At 39.2% G+C, this 8,929-nt stretch overlaps 1 protein-coding gene and 1 long non-coding RNA gene across 2 annotated transcripts in view; one reads left to right on the forward strand and one right to left on the reverse strand.

The window, feature by feature from the left end:
• Window positions 1-8,929, forward strand: part of LOC128700517 (alkaline phosphatase, tissue-nonspecific isozyme) — a gene marked incomplete in the record, with an annotated part of 275,054 nt that overhangs the window by 261,204 nt on the left and 4,921 nt on the right.
• LOC128700613 (uncharacterized) overlaps window positions 1-8,929 on the reverse strand; it is a 71,427-nt gene that overhangs the window by 14,982 nt on the left and 47,516 nt on the right. The gene's annotated exons all lie outside the window — the stretch shown is intronic.

Here is an 8,929-nt window from a genome sequence, read left to right on the forward strand (position 1 = left end):
TGATAAAGTAGACACATGTGCCACTCTTGGGTATCTTTATTGAGGAAACGTTTCGCCACACAGTGGCTTCATCAGTCCATATAGGATAATCTTGAACAGGAGGAGAATGAGGTAGTCAGTCCGTAATCTTGGTAGAATACGGCATAAGCGCGGAGAAGGAGCTTATAAGCCGTGAGCCCAGGAGAGTGCAGCAGTCGTAGTGGTGTCACATTGCTCCAATGTGGAAGTAGGCCGTGCCCAAGGGGTTAGGCAAGCAGAAAATTCCCCAAGAAGTTGCAGTGTCTGACAGGATTGTAGATGAATGGTTCAGAGGAACCGACATGTCGGTTCTCTGAGCCATTTATCTAAAGAAAACAGACACTGGTATCAGTAGTTTAGGGCTTTCTGCTTGTCATCATTTTTGCCATCACGTTCACTATCATCAGTTCCAAGCGCAGGTACGTATACATGTACCTGTTTATAACTCCCTACAGGTGCAGGAGCCGAGCTATGCTTCTTTTGCCTGTCTATTAGTCAGTCGCAGTTTCCTATTGTAGCATTCGCTGTCTCTTGGATCACATTCCATCAGTCTATTGCATTTTGGGAATAAATATTTTCTTTTTTTAAATTTTTCCCCGTTTATATTTGACTTTTCAGCCTGTTGAGGGTGCCCCAATCTTCCTTTTTTTTGTACTTATAATTATATAGGTACGTTCTATCCCCTTTTTCGGTCATTAAAAGCCATTCTTTCCGTTTTATTCCATAAGTAATATTTTTTATTGGAAGCTTTTTGTAGTGTTTTTTTCCCTTTATAAAAAATTTTTGCAGATTATATTTTTGGTCTAATATATCCGGAATTTTTATTTTTGACCATTCTATATCTAACAACCACTTGAAATAGTGCTAGTATGGTAGGGCCTACAACTGCGTTTGTGGCTTGGTATAATCTATGCAGTCTATGTACGCATAATCCCAGAGAGAAAAAGATCGGCACCCTGTGATCCATCTCGAGGCGCAGAATTTCATTATAAAATTACATTTTAGCACTGATGTTTACAAAAGAAAATTCCCTGAAAAAGAATTTCTTACTTGTATATACCGCGAAGATTATTTTGAATCATTGAGTGCTTGAAACAGATTAACGGAATTTGTGATTTATTGGGCTCATTGATCCTTTGATGAACGCCATGCGGAAATAAACAGAAATTTTCATGGAAAATTTACCAGGATGATAGCCATGGGCAACGATGAGATTTTTACGACCATCCCCTCCTGATCGACAACTATCAGAATAAAACCTAGACTTTCCGGAACGTTCCCGACGCCGTGGCAGGAGAACGATGTTGTATGTGCAATCCGCCCAGCCGGATTACTGTAAAACGGTTTTGGTTACCTGGCTTTGCAGGGAAATTTTCTTTTCCCCTTTTTAAAAAAAATGTTCAACCTGTTGGGGTGGGGAAAAAGTTTTTGGGGGCATCTTTAAGAATAGTTGAGCTGTTGAAATCAGTATTTTTTAGAGGTTACTCAGGGGGTGAAAGGGGCTGGGTTGGGGTTTAAACTGTGAAAAATCCCTGAGTTTTCCCTTTAAATTCAGTGTAACACAAACATAGATTGAAAAAGGGATGATACCAAAGATGTGGAAAAAAAACATTATGTACAGTCAGGACAGTCAACAAAGTATATTTGGGAACAGCCAGATCTCTGGACATTAGGATTGAGAACACAAAAATTATTGTTAATAAAGTTGGTAGAATTACGAAATATGTAAAGTAAAAGGACACAAGTGAAACCCATGTGACATTTTTGTGGAAACGTTAGCACTTGTGTCCTTTTACTTTACAAAAATGATTGCAGGATTGATGACCGTAAAACACGTGCTGTCAGTACACTTTCATTCAAAGTCCGGTAGTTACAGTTATCTCAGACTAAGACTGTGTTTTGACGATCTGAATATCTTCAGTGGTTTCCAAACTGGGGTAAATTACCCCCTGGGGTAATTTAACCATTTTGGGGTAATGGAGGTGAAGAAAAAAGTTATGAATTCTGAAAATCAAGAAAACAATGCGGTCCCCGGTATGAGGATTATTGTTAACTTTGTCTTAGTATATAAAGTTTAAAGAAAAACCTATTATAAGTAAGTAAAAAAGTTAAACCAAATAACAATAAACATAAAAAACTAATATACAGTATTAGAAAAGAAAAAATATATAGCTAAGTGTGTGGAAACCCAAAGTATTTTGACAAGTATGCTTCAGGACAAAAGTCCTCAGTAGCCCAGATCGACCTGTCCAGTACGCGTCCCCTCACTTCCTGAGGCTGCCTCATTTCACACTGTCAGTTTATCTGTGAGCATCAGCCGAGGTAGACATAAGCTGGTATGTATGTGTACTGCCCTGTCAGTATATAGTTATTTACCCACTGTTACTGGAATTTGAGCTATTATTAATTTGAAGAGGATTGAGAACTTATGCAACATATGGGGAATCTTTATTGAAAAACGTTTCGCCACACAGTGGCTTCATCGTTTAATGAAAGTAGAAGTGGGTAAGGAGAGAGGGAGGTATCAGTCCCCCACCTGATCAGTGTTCAGTCATCACCTGTAGGAAGTGCAGCATAGGCCCGAGAGTGGCTTAAACCCGGGTGAGATGAGTTGAAACGGAAGAGGCGGATCCATGGGCCTGCCACTAGTGAAATAAGGGTCGCCCAGGTTGGGCAAACTTATCTTTGTACCAAGATCCCATGATGTTGCAGTGTCCGCAGATGATGAATGGGGATCAGGGGATCTTGTACAAAGACTTCAACGCTTCCCTTTCTGCGACAACTACCACTAGTCAATCCCTGTCCACCTGCTCTGTTTCAACTCATCTCACCACGTTATCCCTTCGGCCTATGCTGCACTTCCTACAAAGTGATGGATGGACATCATTCAAAAGGGGCTGATACCTCAACTCTACCTCCACCCACTTTGGGATGAACGATGAAGCTGCTGTGGCCTTTTCCAATGAGACCCATATGGCTATCTCATCTTCAACTTCGTTTTCAAACCATTATCACATTAATTTTTATAAAATTATGTGTGGTTCTTAGTTTTCAAGGGTTTTTGCTGGGATTGAGGAAAGGAGGCTTATCGTTCACGTTTAGATATATATCAATAAAAACAAATTTTTAAAAAGGGGTAACATGTTTTTGGGCATTTTAAAATTTGGGGAACAAGCTGAAAAAAGGGAACCACTGGTCTATGTCTTCTATAACTCAACAGGCGAAGTATCAGTTTCTCCCTTAACGTTTTGGAAGGATGTTCCCCCACTTTTGGGGATTTCTGGAACTTGCTTTAAAGGGTTTTACTGCCCCTTTAGTGGTAACACTGTCTGAATTTTTTACCGGCTGCAAGTCCTGATCAACCCAATTTTGATAACTAGGTTTATAGCAGCAAAAACCTGGTTGTGGTAGTCAACAATATGGTTTGACCTTAAAAAAGGGGCTAAAATTTTGACCTAACGTAAAGAACTTTTAGTTAAAAATTGTGTATAAAAAATAATTGGCTTCTATATTTGTGTACAAGACAGATTCCCAAAAATATTAAACATCATTACTCAAATAAAATTCACTGAGCAGGTTCACAATACACACACTCACAGGTCAGACTGTATAAAAGCTTAATTCAGGGTTTTAGAATCTTGTAGGTGGGCTTTTGGCATCTCAGTAAAATATGGGACAGACTCGTTTTCATTGAAGATCCACGAGACATTCTGCCAAAGGGAAAGGGGGGCATTCGTCCCGATTGATTCCCAACTCAATAAATCCCCGTTCCGTGCGGGGAAAATTCACGTTAAAAGAAAATTTGGGGGTGAAAAAGATGAAGCTTGCCCTCTTTAAACCATTGTAAGACTCCTGTCGTTAAATCTGGGGGCGCCAAAAGTTTAATTTCATCACTAGTTTAGGGGTTTTGCGATCCCCCCCGTCCTTTCTCACTTCCCCCCCAAACGCTGGGATACTCCCAGGAGGTAGTCGGTGTGTTTGGGGTCATTATCGAAGGCTTTTTCGAGGGCCTGCGTTGAGATCGCGCTCTTCTTATCGTGTACCCACTCATCAAGGAGGTTCCATCCGTTCTCCTTCCTCGCTGGTTCCTCTTTTCCGGTCGTACCCCGAAGTCGAATCAGGTGGCGCGACCTCCCCCCATCAGAACCTGGTAGGGGGACGTTGTCAGTTTTCTTTGCTGATGATACAGACTCTTGGGAGATTCGAAAGGAAGGGGTTTAAAATGGGAAGTTTGAAAAGGGTATGGAAAAAAAGGAAGTTGAAAAAGAACTTTTAAAAAAAGAAAAGTATAGAATAACTTTTTTCAGGAAAAAAAGTCAGACTAAAAAAAGGAACACGAATGAAGGAAAAATATATTTGAAAGGGAAAAGGCCACTGAAAAATGAAGTGAATCACGAATCAGATGAAAGAAGAGAAAGGGATCAGGTGTATCGAAATTTTTGGAATGAAGTCTGCCATTATATACATAAAGCGCTAAACCCAAAAAATCTTAAGCTGCTTATGGTTAAAACATGGGCTTCAATGTTGCAGCTACAAATATTCAAAATAAAATCTGTGGGGTGGCTTTATCTTTGTTGAAACAATTTTGACAGGTTCCCTGACCCAAAAGTTATATTATCGGTCAAACTTCCTTCCCCTCTTCATAAAATTAAATTATCCCCAAAAATAAATTGCAAATGTGTAAGGGAAAGATAACAAGCAAAAAAAGTCCCCGTTGTATCGTTCAGTGTTAAAAAGGATCAACACAAGTAGCCTCAATTCTTGCTCAAATATTTTTATAGGGGGTTTCTGACCCACATAATTCATGGATCCAGTATCAAAGCGATTATTTATTCTCTTTTCACAGGAGGAGGATTCATGATTTGAAATTGCAGGCAAATGAGCCGAAATTGGAAAATGTTTCACAAGAGTGATTAAATTAAGAAATTGAAAAAGCAATGACTAGTATAAAAGAATTTGCAGAGAGGTTTAAAAATTGATCAAGGGTTTTTCTACGTCAGTGGAGGTTAGATGGAAATGAGGCGGATCACCTCCCCATTTTCTAATGAGCCCTTTTTATTGCCCCTTAGTGGGGATGCTCAATGACCCAATGTCGAAATTAATTTTTTTTTAAAATAAGTGGAACCCTTAAATTTGTGGGGGGGTGGGGGGTGAGTTTTTGGGTTTTTTTTATCATGAAGGGAGCTAAAAATGCAACCAGACATAAACGGAATGACAGGACAAAGATCTGCTCATTTCATTAACGGGAATTATACCCCGAAGATCAATCAGGAAACAAAAAAAAAAAAGGGGGGTGGGGGGAAAAGAATCGGAAAACGGACGTTGACTATCGGTCGAGAAGAGGTTTATAAATGGACAGACCACTGGAATTGAGGATCTTTCCCACTACGTTAAAATTTCAATACATTAAAAATAAAATGAACTCCCAAAACCCAGCAAAAAAAAGAGATAAGCAGTCTGCGTTCAAAATTTTGTGTTAATTAAAAGTTAAAAATCAGCACTACCACTAAGACACCATTATAGAAAATCCCAAAAAAGTTTCCCCCCCCAGAATATCCCCAAATGCTTTGGGAAAAATTAAAAACCGAAAAAGTATAATCAATTGAACATTAAAATATGTAACCCATCAACAGTACCCCAAACGGCCCGGGCCCCCGGGGCGAAAAAACCCCCTGGTAAATGTTTTGTGTGTTTATATAAAACCCCAGGCTGTATGCTTCTGGGTTTACCTTAGATATCACCGGGGTTGAAAATTTGAAAAAAATTCAAAAGGCTTTTTTGAATATAAACAACGACTTGGGGGTTAATGGAACCCAAAGATCCTTATACCTAACACTATGCCGACCCCCGGGGAAAATCTTGATATCTGTTTGGATTATAAACATAACTCAAACTGTCGAGCTTTGGTTTCCGGTTCGTTTAAATTATAATCATAAAAAAATCAAATTTTTTTTTAAAAAGTCCAATTTGTTTTTTTTTTCAAAAATTAAAAAAGGGGTTCTATTTTTTTAAAACTTTTTTAAAAAACAGAAAATTTGAAGCGCTAAACTCTAGTGAGTTTGGGTTTTTTTAAATAAAGTAAAACTTTCTTTTTAAAAAAACCTTAAAACATTGAACGTTAGAAAAATTATTTTTTAATTTTAATAATTATAAAAAAAAACTGGAATAAATTCGCGTTACAAAGCTTTCTAATAGGCTTCAAACTTTCAATGTTTGTAACCTTTTTTTTATAAGCAAAAGCAAGCCTAAACCCAAAAAGAATTTTCTTTTAGCAATGTCAGTAAAGTTTTTAAAATTTTCCTCAAAAAATCTAAACCTTTTTTACATTGAATGCATAACTTAATGTTTTAAAAAAAAAGGGGCAATTTTTGGGGTTTTAAAATTGGGTCTTATACGGCCAATAAGAGGAAACCCAACTGCAGGGAAAAATTTTAAAGGGCCATACAAAAAAATTTTTTAGTTTTAATTTATCCCAAATTACAATTTTTTTTTTTAGTATACCTGTTTTACAAATTTTCCCGGGGGTCTTTCAAGAGAAAAATTTACCCAAATTCCCCCTTTTACATTATCTTCCCCCCTCCTGGCCCCACCTCGACAACTGATTAATTACACGAACGTAATTCTTCCTTTCCTCCTACACCCCTTTTTAAATTCCCTATTATCCCCCCCCAACCCCTTTCTATATATGATCTTAAACCCCGCTCTAAGCTGTAACACCCCATTTGGGGTTTGCCTTTTTTATTTAATAAATTTTTTTCCCCAAAAAAGGAACTAAAGGGGTTTACCCCCCAAGGCTGGTGGACTAATCACTTCAGTTTTTTTTGTCTCCGTGTTAGTTCGTTTATTCAAGCGTTGTTTCAAAGGCGAAACGTTTCGGGAAAAAATTTGCGGCAGAATCGAGTTGCATGTCCACAAAAAGTAACGGAACATACCCCATTAAAGGGAAACAACGGCATTATTCTGGTAGCACTACCAGCGTGTGTTATCGTGACTACTTTTATCTACCTCTCAAAAATCCTCCTAAAAAAGAAACCCCTTCTCCCTTCCACAAACTGATCCTTTTCGATCAAAGCCCTTGGTCATATATTACAAAAACAGACTAGGGGAAAAATCCCCACTATTTCCCCCGAAAAAAAAATCGGTTATTAGGTAATCCCAGGAGGAAAGGTGGGTCACCTCCGGATATGTTTGTTCCCCATAAGATATTTCCCCACGTTGGTATAACATACGTTGGGGTAACCCTGCGTATTGATGCCCTGTATAAGCTCGACCGGACGCCTCACACCCCAATGTCATTCATGTAAAAAAAAAAATTTGGAATCTAAAAAAAGTTTTTTGAACTTTTTTAATGATTCGGTACGGCAAAAGAACTATATATAGTTTAATATTTTCTTTATCATACACAAACGAGGCGGGCCCGAGGGGTAATGATAGGAGGGGGGGTGTGACGATGGGGGTCACACTGTGGTTGGGACTAACACCTTAAACAATGTGGGCATAGGTGAAACAGATGAAATTGCAATTTGTAAAAATGAAACCCATCACAAAACAAGTGTTGGTGCTTTTATATATGTTTGTACAAAAATTGATAAACAAACTCGCCCACACAGTTTTACCCCCCCAGCCCTGTTCTTGTACCCCCCTGAATCAGCTTAATACTCATTGTTTTTCTCCTGGCTCGTTCTAAAGGCTGTCTGGCGATATCCTTGAGGGCGGAGGGGGGCGGGGATCTTGGCGTCGTCTTATTGAGGACTGCGGGCGGGGGGCTGGGGGGTGCCATGGGTGATCCTGGTATTGGTCACGTGCCAGTGCCTTCCTGCGGGAGGAGAGACCACCGGGAGCAAGGAAATTAAACCAGTAGGGGGGGCTGATTTTTTAACTAATGAAAAAGGGGAAAGGAAAGAAAAATGATGAGAAAAAAGCGGGGAAGAAAAAGGGAAAAAAGGAAAATTTGGATTTAAAAAAAAGAGTGTTTGGGAGGAGAGGGTTGGGGGATGGGTGGTGGTTGCGGGCCAGGATCATAATGGGGTAAGGATAGCGTTCATATCAAAATTTTTAGTTAACCACCTTATCTATATCAGTAATGCAACTTTTTTCTGGACTGACAAACATCTAGATAACTTGGGTACTTTCTAAGGCTGTCTGCTTCAGTCATAACTCATATGTGAAGTTCTTTTAAAAAAAGTTAAAAGTATTAAAACACACCCCCGGGCCTCCTCTCTTTTCCCCAAAAACCTCCAACAATTTTCTATATTCCGCCTGTATCAATCTGACCAGACCCCGCACACCCCCCTCTAAGGTCCCCTTCCCCCTTTATCTCACCCAAGCTTTCCCGCCTTTTAACCTTCCCACCCCCCGCACCACCATCTCCCCAGCTACCCCTCCCCCATTTAACCCCCCCCTCCATTTTTCAACAGCAAAGGCCCCCCAAACTCAACACCAACCCTACCAACAAAAGTTTTCTCCTAGATTTTCTCATTGCTCTCGAAACGTTTGTTATTCTCGGAAATTTTTATCATCTTCCCTATTTTGAAATCACTCCTATTAAAAATCCCCCACATTCATTTAAAAGTAAAATTTAAAAATTGAGTTAAAATAGGGGTGTGTCTCAAATAATAAATGCTGGGTGCTGTCCCCAGAGTTTCTCAAACCTTGTATGAGTCCCATTCTGCGTGAAGGAAAAAAACAAGGGGAAAAACATCTGCTTTTTTCACACTGTATAATTCTTTATAGATTAGGGAGCAGAACACGGTGATGTAACCAATTATTGGGAAAAAAACCCTCATGGCCCCTAAACCTGGGTTGGAAAAAAACTATTTTTTTTTGCTGCAACGGAAGGTAAAAAACCCCCCGATAAGACCCTCACTGTAAACCTCCTTCTTAACTGCTGTAAGGGAAACACAACATTAGA

This window comes from Cherax quadricarinatus, chromosome 65 (genome assembly GCF_038502225.1).
Source record: "Cherax quadricarinatus isolate ZL_2023a chromosome 65, ASM3850222v1, whole genome shotgun sequence".
In the NCBI taxonomy this organism is placed as follows: domain Eukaryota; kingdom Metazoa; phylum Arthropoda; class Malacostraca; order Decapoda; family Parastacidae; genus Cherax; species Cherax quadricarinatus.